Raw genomic sequence first — 15,985 nt, 5'->3', positions numbered from 1 at the left:
GTTAACATTAAGCACATATACAAACATCTGATCTCAGACTGCCATTTAAACAGGTGATTTAAGCGTGTGCTTACTCTTCACATATATCAGTATGAATGAGTCAGGTGTGTAGCCACTAAATGGAAATGCTTTGTCTCTCAACAGAAATGCATTCCTGATTTGCAATTGAGAGGGAAAGAAAACCTATTTTTTAATGGTTCGGTTCAAATGTATTCCTAAAATACCCAAATACCCTTAGCCCCTGGCTTGTTCCTTGTGTATTAAAATAACCAAAAATTTGACTAACAATCAAGAAAAAGTTTTTAACTAATTAGAGCAGAGTACCAATAAAGACCTATGCCCTGGACTCAGTTCCTTCTGTGCACAAAGGACTCTTACAAAAAGCTTTTCCAAAATGTCTCCACAGAAAGATATGTTTCTAGTCTCAACCACTCTAAGGATCTTTTAAGAGATATTTGGAATACCATCACACAAATAGGTTTCAATGATTCCAACAATATCAAGCCTTTTTTCTTGTCTTCAATGAAACAATCTAAATCACGTAACTGTTTAATTTAGGATTTCATTTTCTTTTCCCACAATTATTCACTTCCTAGCTTTCAAAATAAGCCATGTTACAAAGCTTAATTCATAAAATTAGGACTTCAGAAAACAGTCTAACATGCTAGAACATACCAAATCTGAAATATAATAGTTTTATATTTACTTAACAATGCTGGGCCAGGCATATTTTTTTTTTTTTTTTTTTCATCTTCAAGGGCTTCCAAATGCACAAGGATACTTGTCAAAAATTCCTATTTTTCTAATTTTTTTATCAAGACAATAATGTTCAAGTTGACTGTTAAGGCAATGCTCACTCTGTAATGGCACATCTCCATCTCTTTGCATAACAAAATGATCATGGAAAAGCTATATATATTTGGGAGCTTTCTAAAGGGCAGGCACCACAACTAGAACATCATGCTCTACACCTTGCAACAGGACTGCAAAATACATGTCTTTGATATTGTCCCTCTTGGTTCAATTTGCACATAAATATAAATGAAAAGGCTTACTAGAAGATATTCCATGAGCATGCACTTCCCCTCAAGGGAGAAGACAAGGCCCTACTGTAAGACCCACAAGACATGATAGGCCTGAATTTGAGAACATATATCTGAATTATAGAGATACAAACTTTTTGATTATAAAGCTATTTCCCAAGGTTGTTTCTAAAAGCATACAATTAATAATCAAAGTACTATTAAAACACTATGTTTATTTTACATATCACTCTTGTAAATCTTAAACTAGCAAAGGATTTAAGTATGTATGTAAGTTTATGCCTATTTCCTTGAATAGCTACCTAAAGTAGGTACTCATGCATGTATTTAAATTCTGAAATTATGTTTGCCAACTTGGAAGATTGGAGAGGAGTTTTACACGGATCTACTGGGTGGTTTTTCAAGTACTATGAACTGCAAAAAAAAAAGGCTTGGAAATGTGTTGGGTTTTAATTTTCAAGGTAAAAATAGTGTTTTTCCAGGTTTCAGATTTATGTGTTCTCATCAGGCTCTGCCTACAACATTCTGTTTTCTGGTCCCATAAAATGATGTGACTTTAGATCACTATTCAGTGAAACTAGTTTATCTTTAGAACTTAATCTGGGTGAACTATATTAACTAGCAAGTTACACAAATCTTTAATTTCTAGAAACATGGATTAATTCATATTTCTTGTTCTGAACTTAAAAAATATCATTACACGCTATTAAAACCATAAGCACTGACTAAACCATAACAATTAATGACTGTATATGCAATTTCACTGGGCTAAGAGAAAGGAAAACATTTTATTCTTTCTAATGTTCCATTCTGGCAATCAAGGACAGTCTGGTCTTTTCAGAGTTCCAAATTCAGCAGAGCCATGGCAGTTCATATAAGCCAAAGATTTCATCTCTGATCTCCACCTCAAAATCTGATTTAAGAATTAAACTAACATTACCAGGGCCCTAATACATTAACAGAAATTATAACTTCCTAAAATCTAGATGCATTCAGATTTATAATAACTCTTTCTTTATCTGTTCTGCACTGAAATAGGGTAACTTTGATATGGAATATTTGGATCTAATGACCTTTTTGGATATGCATGCAAGTACCTCAGTACTCTAAATTTTACATGAAGGAAACTCTTTCTAATACAACAAGTTTCATCTGTTTACCTTACCTATCATCACTTTATCCTAATGTTTTAGGTGAAAACCAGCTTAAATTATTAATGGTAACAGTTGCCATTCAGGCACTTGGCTGTATGAGGTGGGGATGCAGGAGGAGATATAACTGAATTTTGAACTCTCAAACAGAAGCCTGCTTCTTGCTAACTGCAACTGGTCAGGCTAGTTGCAATTTTTTTAACACCAGACTAAGCAAAAGCGGTCGACTCACTCTCAATCCTCCAGTGCTAAAGACAGGAAACGACCACCAGCTACAATGTTAATCACATTTGTTGTGCTTCTGCACATGGACTATTTAGTCTGGAAGCATCATGAGCTTGGGGGGTTCTAGAAAGATGAGGAGGTGGAAAAGAAAGGTTCCCAAAAAAGAAGCAGTCATCTCAGAAGGGGGACTGGAAGGAAAATTGTGAAGATACTCTTTAGAGGTAAGACGCTGGAAGTGGGGCAAGATGGGGAGATGGAAACTAGGGGACATTCATAGATTTTGGTCAGTGATGTCTAGGCCTGGTAGCTGCAACCAGTGCCGGAGCCGGAACACCCATGACTTTGTGCCCAATCTGCCCTGGCCAGCAGCTACTTCCTTACTTGGGAGGGGCAGTGAGGAGCCACCAAATGCAAGGCTGGGAAGGGAACAAACAAACCAGCATGGGAGGCATCCAAGTAAGGTAAAAGCTCAGATCTCCTTAGTTCTTAAACAAACCCCAGTGACCAGATTCTCTATAGTCTGTGTTTACAATATCTCACCTGTGACATGAGATTTAAGCAGTAAACTGTAGGAGCTAATAAACCATTTGTAATCATTTGTCCAGTGCTAGCTCAGACTTTTGAGGAGAGTTTCATTAAAAGATTAACATTTATTAGTCAGTATGCCTGATTCATCAGTATATTCTTAATATTTAAAATTCAGTTGTAATGTACTTCTATTCAAGAACGATTCCACAGATTCAGATACACAAACTATACACCAGGCTTTACATTCATCAAAATCCCAGTACAGTATTCTTACCCATATTTCACGCAAGTGGAAAAATTAACAATACCTTAGTTCATGAATTCAGACCCTGTTAATCATAAAATTACACTGCAGAGGTATTTGTTTAGCATAGGAATTGAATTAAATACTTTGCAAGTTTACTGGAGGTATTGATGCCGTGTTCAAATTAGCTCTGACTATCAGCAATAAGTAGCAGCTCCAAATTAAATATAAAGCCTCTTGCTCCTTTTCTATGCTGACTGATCTAAATTAATATTAAGTAAATACTGCCTTACACATCTGTATTTCCTCTGATTTTGTTTTCTAAGTTACTTGCAGTTCTTTTCCAAGACTTCTGAAAAAATCAAATGGATTACATAGTTCCTTTCAGAATCATACATTTCAAAAAGAAGTGTTCAAAAAGAACTAGTAGCACTTGTAAAACATACATATTTCCTTCAAGTTTTTTGATAAAAGGTTAAGGAAATGGTTTATGTGGTGAATAAATGCTGATGGGTAAAAGTATAATGGAATTAAAAATAGAGTTTTACACTGAACTCATTTTCTAGACTACCTTCAAGAAGGGCAAGAAGGAGGACCCAGGGAACCACAAGCCAGTCAGCTTCACCTTGAGCGCCAGGAAGGTGATGAAACAACTAATCCTAGAAACATATGACTACCAGAATACGCTTTAGTGTCCACCTGACTAACAATGTTTTCTTCAGGTCTCAGATCTTTGATATGAGACCATCAAAGATAAGGAACAGAAGCATGACTGTTAAGCATTGTGTTTTATCAACCTCACTTTAATATTTCAAGGATAACACTAAAAAAAGGAGATGGGAACCTAAAAATGCTAAGCAAATGCACGATTTGCACATAAAATGCCCCAGATGACACAGCCTGGAAGACATAAATAAATTACTGCTCTGAATTGTGGCTGATTTTTTTAAAAGGATTACAATTCTAGAGTGACTTATTATGGAAACTTCTCCAGTGCCTGGCTAGGTGGATCTGAAGGTTAAAAAGATAAGCAAAATGATTAGAGAATATATCGCTGCACTAAAAATAAGTGTTCTACTGACTTTAAGTTCTACTTAAAACTTAAGTTTACCCAGGATTTCAGGATTTACCCATGCAGATAAATAAATGGAACTGAAATTAACACTGGGAAATGGCTACATTATTATTCCTCACTTGACATTCTGTGTTCAGTTTCTATGAGACTGACCCTAAAAGAAGTATGGTAAAACAGAAGAACTGATAGATGAGAAAAACCACTGGAGGCATGGAAGACACTTCCATATAAGGAGAGATTAAGAGACTGGGATTGTTTCCTTTGGAGAGGAAATGAGTAAGAGCTTACCGGATTCAAGAGGAGGAAGCCAAAAAAACGAATCAGGAAGCAAACATAACCACTGTAGTATGACCTTCTGCACCAACAATATAGAGCGATACGAGTCTTCATGGCCCAAGAAAGCAGGCAAGTTCTCCAAACTTCTTTTTGGCAGCAAGACACATCTTGACTAGGTTAACAGAAACATTCTCTAAGAGCCAGATTTCAGTCAGAATGACAATGCCTCTGGGCTTGAGTCATGCTACCATCCAGATAGAGAAAAAAACCAAGCCAGCAGATTGTAAACTGTGGCAGCTCTTTAGTCTCTTCCTATTTAGTTTCCGTTTCAAATCGTTATATTCCCCAAGGGAAGGAGGTTTTTTTGTTTGTGTTCAGGCCTTTAGCTACAAACCTAAAGCACTCCCTAAAAGACAATGTGTAACTGTCCACAAAGTGTTGCAAATATCATTTGTTGGAAATACGATGAGACTCACTGTTGCTATTTGCACTTTTAAAATACCAAAGCCAACAGTCAGCCAATGAAAGTAAATTCTATCAGTTTAAGAGAGATATTGAAAGACATTGTGTGTGTGTGTGTGTGTGTGTGTGTGTGTGTGTGTGTATGTGTGTGTGTGTGTGTGTGTATGTGTGAGGCATATCTATTTGAAACCTACTGGAGTAATGAGTTATTGAGACCATGAATTCAGAGACTGAAAGAGCAGAGCAATTTTCCCAACAGACTACTTTTTTCTGCTGACATATATCCAAGCAGTGCAGAATGAACTGTTGACAGGTTAACAACACAATTGGTCTGATGGGCAAGTTTTGCCAAATCTGTTACCTTACATTTGCCATTATGACCTTCTCTGAATCATTTACAGTTACTTTCCATTCAACATTCAATTCTACCATTTAACAAATACACTGACACAAATGTTTGGTGAACCAGGTATTGGTCAAAGGAATTGTGACACAAATATATCAAATAAAAATGTATGACAAATCAAAGGGTCATCTGCTTAGCCTAAACAAGTCTTGTTCCCCATTACATTTTGTAGCCAGTGACAGTGAAGTGGGAGAGGTTATTATTTGATGGAAGGGGATGGAGTCTGGTGGGGAAAAGAGAAATCTTCAAGTTTTGGTGGTTTTCTAATGAGAATCTGTGTCGGCAGCAAAAACAACTGAAAGAATATGAACTGAGAAAAAGAAATAAAACCTAATTTACATGTTCTCACATACTCAAAAAGGATGGCTTTAACGTTTTTTAGAGGTGAACAATTTTTTTTTCTAATACACAACTTCAAGTGAACCTATAGCAGAGGTCTCCAAAGTGAGAGTACTCATCTGTGGGTGGGCACAAGATAATCCATTAGGCTGCAGGAAGTAAACATTAACACCTTAGTGACACATGTAAGTTATAAATAAATGCACATATACTGGGGATGTATGCTTGAAAAATTTTTAGTGATGAGGTGCACAATAAAAAACCCACAAACACAGAGACCACTGATCTATGGGACTTTGCCACTCTACCTTTAAGAAAAGCTCAAGTGCTATTGAAGACATATCCTGTGAAATAATTTATAGCCATGTCCAAGTTTCACACGCTATAGAGGAAGGAAAGACTAAATAGATTAAATAAATTTGTAAAACAGTAAAGTTGATTCATCCTTTGATGGAAAGATTTTTTTTATTAATATGCCCTTTTGTTTTCTCCATTAATGACTTGTTAATTGCAAGGATTTCATCTTGATTCAGAATGCTAATCAGGTGATACCATCACATGGAAACCCCAAAAAGCAGAGACATAACATTAAAATATATGACACTGTACCACAGACTCCAAGTTTCATTGACCACCTCAAATCTTTTAAGAAAGGATCAGCTGAAGTGGGCTGATGAAATATAATACATGAATAATCTATGGAGTACTGTTACTAAGTGGTGATTTTGACTTTTAAAGAAGGGTAAATGTGTATCACATTAACAGAGTAAAAATTAGCAAGAAAGGAAAAAAAAAATCCTCACCCAAGTGAGAATATGATACTTTAAGGAAAGTAAGTTTGTTGTTTCTTTAAAACAAACATATATAACATAAAATTAATATCAAGAATTTGATCTACTTTAGAAGGTGATAGGCATTTTTTTTAAATGCATTAACAGCAGTGAATGTAATTAATGAACTGTAATCAACTTCAATTCCACCTTTCTTGGAAAGCTGGCTATACAACTTATTGATGTACAACAAAAATCATGTAATTGCTTATTTTACCCTAGTCGTAACACCACAGAAAATTTGCATGCATTGAGGTTACCGCTTTAAACTGCTGTAACTTGAAAAAATGTTTCTTTTCAGAGAAATCTTGTGAGACCAATACAAAAGCCTAAGAATTACTGGTCCAGACCAAAATCTACTAATCCTGCCTTTCAAAGATGAGTCCCCAGAGTACCTGGTGATATTTCCCCAGTCCATCACCTCAGATGCTCATTCTTTGCAACAAAAGCATTCTCTGAAGCAGAGAGGAGGTGACAAAGACAGATAAAGACAGATAACACAACGTTTACACGCATTTTCCATTTTGTCTCTGTTCCTTTCCTAAGAACTCCAAGTATTCACTTTTCTCTACTAGTACTGAGCTCTGAAATTATATTTTCATATTATAACTTGAACTTCTCAACTTCGGATAGTATACGTAATTCAAGAGACCCTTGTTATGTAGACAAAAATCAATAAATCCTCCTAACGTTTCATGCTGAGCTATACTGGATTTCATTTGGGGTGATACTGACACTTTACTAAGTCATGTTTTCCAGATCACTTATGAATGTATTTAACAGCACAGACCTAAGAACCTCTTCTAGTTACCTGCTTCCACTGTGAAAACAGAATGCACTTCCACCCTTTCTTTCCTGTCGTAAATAGATATTCATCTATTTGAGCATCTAACCTCTTCTTTCATGAAGCATAGTTTCTTTATGAGCCTTTAGAAAAGAAAATGATTGTATGAATTCTGGAAAACTGAGTATGCTATCTCAAACTGAACAAAAAAGCACACAAATACATTAATAATGTGTTATCTCTGAGAACTGGACCAAGTAGAATGCCTCATCTATTAGCCTGAAGTAGAACAGTAGCTTCTCATAAAAAGGTCCTGTCCCAACAGAAAGACTTGTGTAACTTCTCTCAAGTTCATCTTCCCTACCAATAATGTCTTTTTCAATATTTATTATAGTTTTTTTATACATACAAAATGACATTGTTATTATTACCAACTAATAAAGCTTTAAAAATCACATTGCAAATCTTGACATGAGTGAGAAATTAATAGGGTTCAAAAAGCTTACTTAACGTAATGTCATTCACTACTTGCTTTCTTGCAATCCACCCTCATAAAATCTTGCAATTATTTCAAATTTTCTGATGCTGAGATAATGGTTAAATATTAAAAACATAGAAACACTCAAGTAAGAATAACTATCACGGCCTGTATTTCTTTATAAGCACTAGAAGTGAAGTTGACACATTACCTGCTTACACACTAACATTTGCCTGTTGCATATCGTTTTACTCGATTTGTGCTGTCAATGATGCAGAGAATATAAGGAAGTGATGTCAATAGGCTATCTATGTTTTCATCCTATATTTACCTACTCCCTCTTCAGCAGAAAGAAAACTACAGTAAGGGAAGACAGTAGGGGGAAATTCAAAAGATTCTTCTAACACAGAAAACATGCATCTTGAAGTCTGTATCTAGAAGTAACAATTATAACACTTAGGAGCTGAAGAAAAGACAAAGCAAAACAAGCAAAGAAGGAAAGAATCGTTTAGTCCTAAGAACTGCAAATACAAAGTCATCTATCTGAAATACATGATCCAAGAACAATGTAGGCTGACAAAGAATGAGGGATGCAAGATCAATTCAGTTTAACTGAATCAGTAATGAGCCTTACCTCTACAGAAATCAGAAATAATATCACAGCTAGAGACCATTAAAAGGACATAGAGAAAGAATAGCTGTAAAAAAAAAAAAAACCATATATAATCTAGACAGGGTAGAGAAAAAGACAGTTGCATTTCTCAAAGACACCAGAAAAAAAAAGCGTTAATACAGCCATTAAGACACCAAGAGAAGGATGCTTTTCAATCACAACAAAGCAAAACCACAACCTGTGACCAGCTATGTATAAAATGCTGTTCAGAGATATATAACATCATAATGTTTATCTCAAGGAGCTAGCAATTGAACTAACATTACAATCCAGTTATATGTTGATATATGTCATTTCCTATAATTGTATAGTTATCTACAGCTTTTATTCAGTTCAATACATTTCACCATATACAAGACAGTATAAACTGTGCTGAATCCAAATAAAATGTCTGCATCTAACAATCAGGTGGTGTACTGTCTACGAGATATTAAAACAGAAACAGCTTCTTAACAAAGCAGTGGATCAATTCCTGCCCTCATCAGCTCAGCAAGAGAACACAAAATAGCTGCTATTTGACCTTCTTGCTTCAGGAATCCTGCCAAGTTGAGCACAATTGCTCACAGCAAGCAGATGAAGTACATTCCACTAATTCACACAAGATGCTAACATTTCATCGTCTGCCTTCCAGCAGTGGGCAAAGATCTCCTACATCTCAATGTAATTTTGCCCCAGTAAAAAAAGATAGAATTTTTATAAACAAACTCATATTAAAACTGTAAATATAAAATTGTTTTTTGCTCTATGCAACATAAAAACACTTGGCAAATTTACAAAGTAGTTTTTAATAAACTTTCATGAACAGGGTATAGCATAGGACATAAACTGCTGGTTAGAATGTAAGTCTGAAGGCATCTAAATAATTGCTTCCTGGAAGTCCTTGAAAAACAAAACTGAAAAACAGTCAAGAGTATAGAAGCACAGACCCACAGCAACTCCCATTTGTCAGCTGCTTCTATAAAGTCTGCTTCCATTCAAGGGAAAATATTGTTCATCCAAAAAGGTCACAGATAAAGTGGTGGTGGTTTCAAGTCAGATAAAGCAGTGGTGGTTTCAAGTCTATTGTGAAGTTTACATTATATTATGCATCCTTTACATTATGTATTTGCATCCTTTATTTCATGAGTGGAACATCTAAGTGACCTTTTCATAGCTCCAGTTGAAGCTTATATCAAATACTAATTATCACAACAAGACTGAAGAACACTTTCAACTTAAGTATCACCTTACATGAATTTACTTCCTTTTCTTGAGCAAACACTAAGACTGCTTTCAAGAGAAACTTCTGGTTTCTCTTCCTTTGAGTGTTTATGAATAACTGGCTACTCATTTACAGCCACCTTTGATTATAACTCTGACTGCAACTTCTGTACCCTGCTTCCTGGTTTGGGCTGTCTACTAATTTTTGAGAGTATTCTAGTCAAAAAGAACCACTCATACAAATAGAACTTGATGAAATCCTTCCTCCAGAGGTTTGGATGCTTTTTCACTCTGAAATGCAATTTAACTAAGTAAATGTCGAATTCAATGAACACGTCAGTGGAGATTTCTACAGCACTATTAAAGGACTTTTCTCTTTTGTGCACGAGGAGACCAGATGAACTTTTCTAACATTTTGAAGAAGAAATTAAATAGAAAATGCATAGCTAAGAAAACAGCAATGTGTTAAGCAATACGTTACTGACAGAATACTATTAGTGACACTGTTCAAATGCCCAGGAGTGCAGCCTAATAAACCTAGGTTCAACATACAAATCTGTGGCTTTAGTACATTTCTGAAGTGTACCCATGTCACCTATACAAACACTATGAGAATCCCATGCAGTCAACTGAAATAAAGTGTTAAAAGAGATATTTTAAAAATACGTAAAAGGAAAAAACCCATGTAAAAGGTAAAAATAAAATTGTATTTATGAGGGCTGTTGATGTACATGATGAAAGTTCCCTTTTCCTCTTTTAATGTGCAACTGACTGAATCTGTAAATCAACATACCCTTTTGCTTCCGCTGTCATAATAATGAACAACCTTTCACTTCCAAAATGCCAGAATCTATACTGGCAATGAAGGACGATTCATCTGGTTGACTGCAATAGCCTGTGCTTATCTCCTCTCGACCAGTCAGCAGAGAGACACGCATTTGTTCAGTGAGTCATGTGATTCTTACACTCCATTAAAACCGTACTGCATAATACACCAATGCAAAATAAAAGTAATAATGTTCATTATGAATATAAAAGCACAGCAGGTGCTGCATTCTGAGCTTATTAAATTCTTTGTGCTTTGCCAGAAGCCTCTAGCTCTACCACAGTTTCAGTTATATTGTATGACATTCACAGGTACAATTTTCTTCCCTAAAATCATCTAGAGAGCTTCACCTTGAACAAGCAACTCCTCTCAACTATAAATTTTTCCAGATAAATTTTCATACCTATCAAGAACCTGTAATATAAGGTCTAAACCAGAAGATGGTCATATTTATTATTCTTTGAATTCCCAAGAACATAAGCAAGTACAATAAGGAAAAAAAATATTAATCACATGCTGTCCAGCCTTTATAAAAGACCTTGCAATTAAATAAACTACAATGAAAATTAGAAAGTGCACTGTATTAGGATATGAACTGATTATATAACCCCATAGCACTAGAACTGACAGTTCAGCTTTATCTACCCTGACCAGTATTGACATGTGAGATAAAAAATGAATGCAGTCGATCAGTATATAGCTTTTGACACCAGATATCAGTGCCTCTGGGGACATTTACCCACAGCGCACAGAGTTTCCCGCAGCAAAGCTGTAGCAGTAACAAAACTGCCTATTTCAGACACACCATTTGAAAATAATTGTCATAACATACCTTGAATTTACAGAGCTTTAGAACTTATATTCTGTTTAGATATTTGTAATGTAGTCTAGAAATAAAACACTTCAACCTTTTCAGTATAAGCACCTGAACATATACTGCATTTCTTTTGTCCTTCCCACTGCTCAAGTGCTCAATATCATCCCCTGCAGTTCTCAAAGCCACTCTCTCATTTTCAGAGGCGGTTTTCCCCCCTTCAGAGTAAATTTTCATGGCATACCCAAATTATTAAGATTCATGAAAAACATTCTTGTTCATTCTGTATGTTAGAGAATTATAAAATGTTTTAGGCAGAACACCGCAGAATGCCATGGGCAGGGACACCTTCCACTAGACCAGGTTGCTCAAAGCTCTGTCCAGCCTGGGTTGAACACTGCCTGGGGAAGCCACAACTTACCTGGGCAAAAACTTTCTTTTTGTTGTTGTTGCTCTTTGTATTTTATTTTGATTGCTTTGGAGGAGAGGGTGTGTGCTTTTTTTTTTTTTTTTTTTTAATTGGGGTGGAGGATTGTTTGCTGGGGTTTTTTTAATTATTATTTGTATTTTTAATTAAAAAGGAGAGATAAGCCGTCTTCAGCTGATTTGTGATGAACTGCTTAAACCTGTAATAATTTTAAAATACACCTGAATATATTCCAATACCTTCCTGAACATTACAGACTGACTATATATTTCTTTCTCTTCTCCAGTATTGTAGAAGTGGGAATACTTTCCTCCACTTCACAACACAGGAATTTTAACACTGTGGAAATGAATTGCTGCATTTAGTTAAGACTCGTCTGTGGGAAGATACTGATACTCTTAAGTGTTTATGGAGGGGTTTAATTTGTAGTAGTGTAATCATCTATCAGGCCATGACAGGTTACATTTTTCATTTCCTGTCCTTTGTATCTAGCAAAAAAGTCTTCTGAAGACACAGAATTGCCCAGTGAAAGTTCTACAGTGTTAAAATTCATGTGCAACTGGGAGAAGGAAACCATTCCCAGTTCTGCAACACTGGAACAGGTACTACAAGGCTAGTCTTTTACTTACGATCGCCGTGTTTAGGAGCTGTTATTACAGCATGTCAATATAGAAAACATGTCTTAGCAATTACTCTTCACAGGAAACTCCAGCAGCAGGACAGGAGGAAGACTGAAAGCAGAATGTTAGTTGATGAAAGCTGCAATTCCAGCTTCAGGAAATCACACCGAGGAATCTGATATGAAATGCAACTGAAAAAGGTGCAAACAACTGACCCATCCCTTTTCTTGGGTTTCAGCTGATAAATTCCTTGAGATATCATCAACTGGTCACTGAGAGTAGACTCCACCTCTCCTCCACTGGCAAAACTCACGTTGTTGTCAAGGTTTCATAGAAAGAACTCTTTCTATAGCTAGGTGGGTAGCAGCTAGTTTTGTTTGTTGTTTTTTTTTAAAGCTGATTTCAGTAGCTTATTAAACAAAAAAAACAAACCAACCAACCACCAAACAAGAAATGAAGAGGTATGAGGAATTAAATTATATTTCTTGCTGAAAGTAAAGTTTATTAGTGTATAAGACTTTTGACATCTCACATTTTTGTTCCAGTACCTTAGTAAAGTAATAACCAGTTGAACATTGCCTTCAAAGGTCCAATTTGTATAATCTTTTAATGTATACGTTGCTTGACATAACAAAATCATAAAGCTACTACAATTTTCTTTAGGATTTTGGTTTTATTATATCAGAATCTTACAATCTTCCATGCCAGAAAAGACAGTGTATCTCAAAATAGGCATCTATTTAGATTTACAGAATCTAAAAATGTAAAAATGCAGAATCTAAGAATGTAAAAAAATGCATTAAGCTTCTTGAGAAGCTAACTGTCAGAAAATAAAACAAAATTTTCTGATTGCATGTACTATTGCAATAATTTCTTACATCTGTTATTGGTGTTTAAGTTGCATATATTCTAAATGAAACACTACTTCAGATTGAGAGATCTGCTATTAAATACTTATTTAATCTGATACTGAAATATTAAAATAACTTTGGGGCAAGAAAATTAAATAATTTAAGTATTGTGATGTTCTGAAATTCCTGAGGCATTACTGGCATAAAGTTAAACAATCTAGAACGTGCTGCAAATAGCTTCAAAAAAATGCACAGTCCTTCTTGTCAAGAAATATCTTTCTTTGTAACAGTAAAACTGGAGCATTACCTCACTAGTAGTCAGAGGACCTAGAGATATATTTTGATGATCTGTAGTGAGACAATGGCTTGATAAAGATTAAGTGAAATCATTCTTACAAAACCAGGTTTTTGAATTAAAATGCTAAAGAATTGTTATAAGGTATTTTCTCAGTTTTGTTTCTTAAAACGTAACAGGAATGAAAGGCATAATTACTACCCTACATAAATCAGTTTGCTTACTCACATGGGCATGCCCACCAAAGCAGAAGAGTTAAAAAGCGGAGCACTGACTCACACAAGAACTCAAGCAACAGGAGAGAAAAGCACAGGCGAAAATCAATGAAAAAACTGGTACTTGTACGTGTTACAACACAGACATACTTAAAGCATGTGGGGTGCATGCCTGTAATCACTTTTCAGTCTTATTTCACCATATTGTGCTATGCTGATTTCTACAAGAGAAAATACCACTTGATTAAAATATGAATAGTAAGTTTCACCTTCTTAACTAAAGCAGCAAAAGGAAGACAGGGAAAATGTGGTCCCATTGCTGAATGGGACAGGCAACCTGGTGACAAAGGCTAGAGAAAAGGCCAAGGTACTCAATGCCTTCTTCTGCCTCAGTCCTTACTGATAAGACCAGCCTTCAGGAAACCCAGATCCCTGATACCAGATGGAAAACCTGGAGTAAGAAAGATTTCAGCAGAGAAGAATCAGATTAAGGAACATTTAAGCAAATTGGACATATATAAACCCATGGGGCTGACAGGTTGCACCATTAAGTGTTGACGAATGTTACTGCATGGCCACTCAAGTACTGTGCAGTGTCCAGCTCTGGCCTCCCTAGTCCAACAGATACAGGTTTAATCTAAATAATAATATAAATCATAAACTAAAAAAAAATAATAATTTGCCATCTTTTGCACAGGGTCAGACTACGTTTTTGGTATGCACCATCCAACATTGGATGAACACTGTTAACTTGATTATTTGATAGCAATATCACTTTTTAAAGTACTCTATACTGTTTAAAATCTTTAGTGTCTGAATACAGTTTAAAACAAAGTGCTTTTAAATATAACATATTAGCAAAGCTGACAAAGTACACTAAAAATACATACCTATATGCTTAAGAGATAACAATTTTTCATTACTAAGGAAAGAGAAGGCCCAAGGAAATCTTTCAAATATTCCGGCAGAGAGGACAAAAATTATTGCTTCAATTGCTCTATAAAAAATATGAAAACAAAACCATAGTCTTTGGGCTATATGGAATTAAGAAACCAGTATAACTTGCTGGAAGAGTCTTAGGATTCCTCAACCCTGATTCATAACTTAAAGAAGCCACTTCATTTTAGTAAGGACATGAGTGATGGCTGTAGTTACAGTTACATAAATTAGGCAATCCACAAGTAACATCTGAAACAGCTTCTGGCACTTGCCTGGTGGTTGGTTATAGAGATAGTTCTTGTATTTTCCATATTAGTCTTAGATATACTGGACAACAATGGACGAAAGGACACAAAACCGAAACATAACAAAACAGTAAAAGAAACAGAAAGAAACTGATTCTTTTAGTAACTACTGCTAATAGGATGATTAAACTGAAACAAGAACTATTCTCAGGGATTAGAGATACTCTTTTTTTTTTTTTTTTTTTTAAGTGAAGTTAAGGAAATCAAGAACTGAAGGCTCTGAAACACTATGACTATGCAGGTATGATCACACCCTATTTCCTGTAAGACTATGAAACTATGTAAGAAAATTACAATATACTCAGTTCTCAATACATCATAAACTTACACAGGTGTACTGTGTTGTAAATTTATGAGATACAATAATTCTCTTAATCTATGAATTTCCTCCACTATAATGGCCTTCTAAAAGATTTTGATTCTTTAAATTCCATATTTTCTTTTTCTTTGTTTCTATTTTTTAAACCATCGTGACAAACTGCTGCAGCTGCACAACTTTTGATACAGTTGATAAAGTCAGTAAATTGAAAAAGAGAAACAGTCCATTGCAGAAATCATGTAGCTCAATAATAAGGTAATAAACACAGATGATTTTTTTTTCATGAGTTCAAAAATCAAACCAGATGACATGATGCAGCTGATGGGTAAAAGAATAGTGCACTTTGGAGATCTACTTTAGCTAAGATTTGGTTACTAGAACGCAGTATAACAGTACTGTGTGATATTAAAAATTCCAGGCCCCCAGCCAGCAATTTATACTCTGAGATGGAGGGAAAAAAATAAATAAATACAGATCCTGGGCAACTGTATGTACCACTCAGACTTTCACGCAGTGCTGGCTTAATAGCCTTCCTCTAAATATTGCAGTTATTTATGCTTGACCACTTTTGTGGACAGATGCTTCAACTAAAGCCCTAAATTCCCTACTGCTCTTAAACAATATAGTTCTCCTTTAGGACTTGCAAGTACTGCATGAAGT

The 15,985-nt window shown here is 35.4% G+C and overlaps 1 protein-coding gene across 2 annotated transcripts in view; it reads right to left on the bottom strand.

Annotated features, from left to right (window-relative positions):
- The window catches only part of PRKD1 (protein kinase D1), a 133,660-nt gene that overhangs the window by 46,420 nt on the left and 71,255 nt on the right, over window positions 1–15,985 (bottom strand). The window lies entirely within an intron of this gene.

This window comes from Neopsephotus bourkii, unplaced genomic scaffold (assembly GCF_033783945.1).
Source record: "Neopsephotus bourkii isolate Nb327-2 ecotype Australia unplaced genomic scaffold, CSIRO-AGI_Nbou_v1 NB_1388, whole genome shotgun sequence".
Taxonomy (NCBI): Eukaryota; Metazoa; Chordata; class Aves; order Psittaciformes; family Psittacidae; genus Neopsephotus; species Neopsephotus bourkii.
Note: the sequence above shows the minus strand (reverse complement) of the source record. Positions and strands in the feature narration are given on the sequence as shown.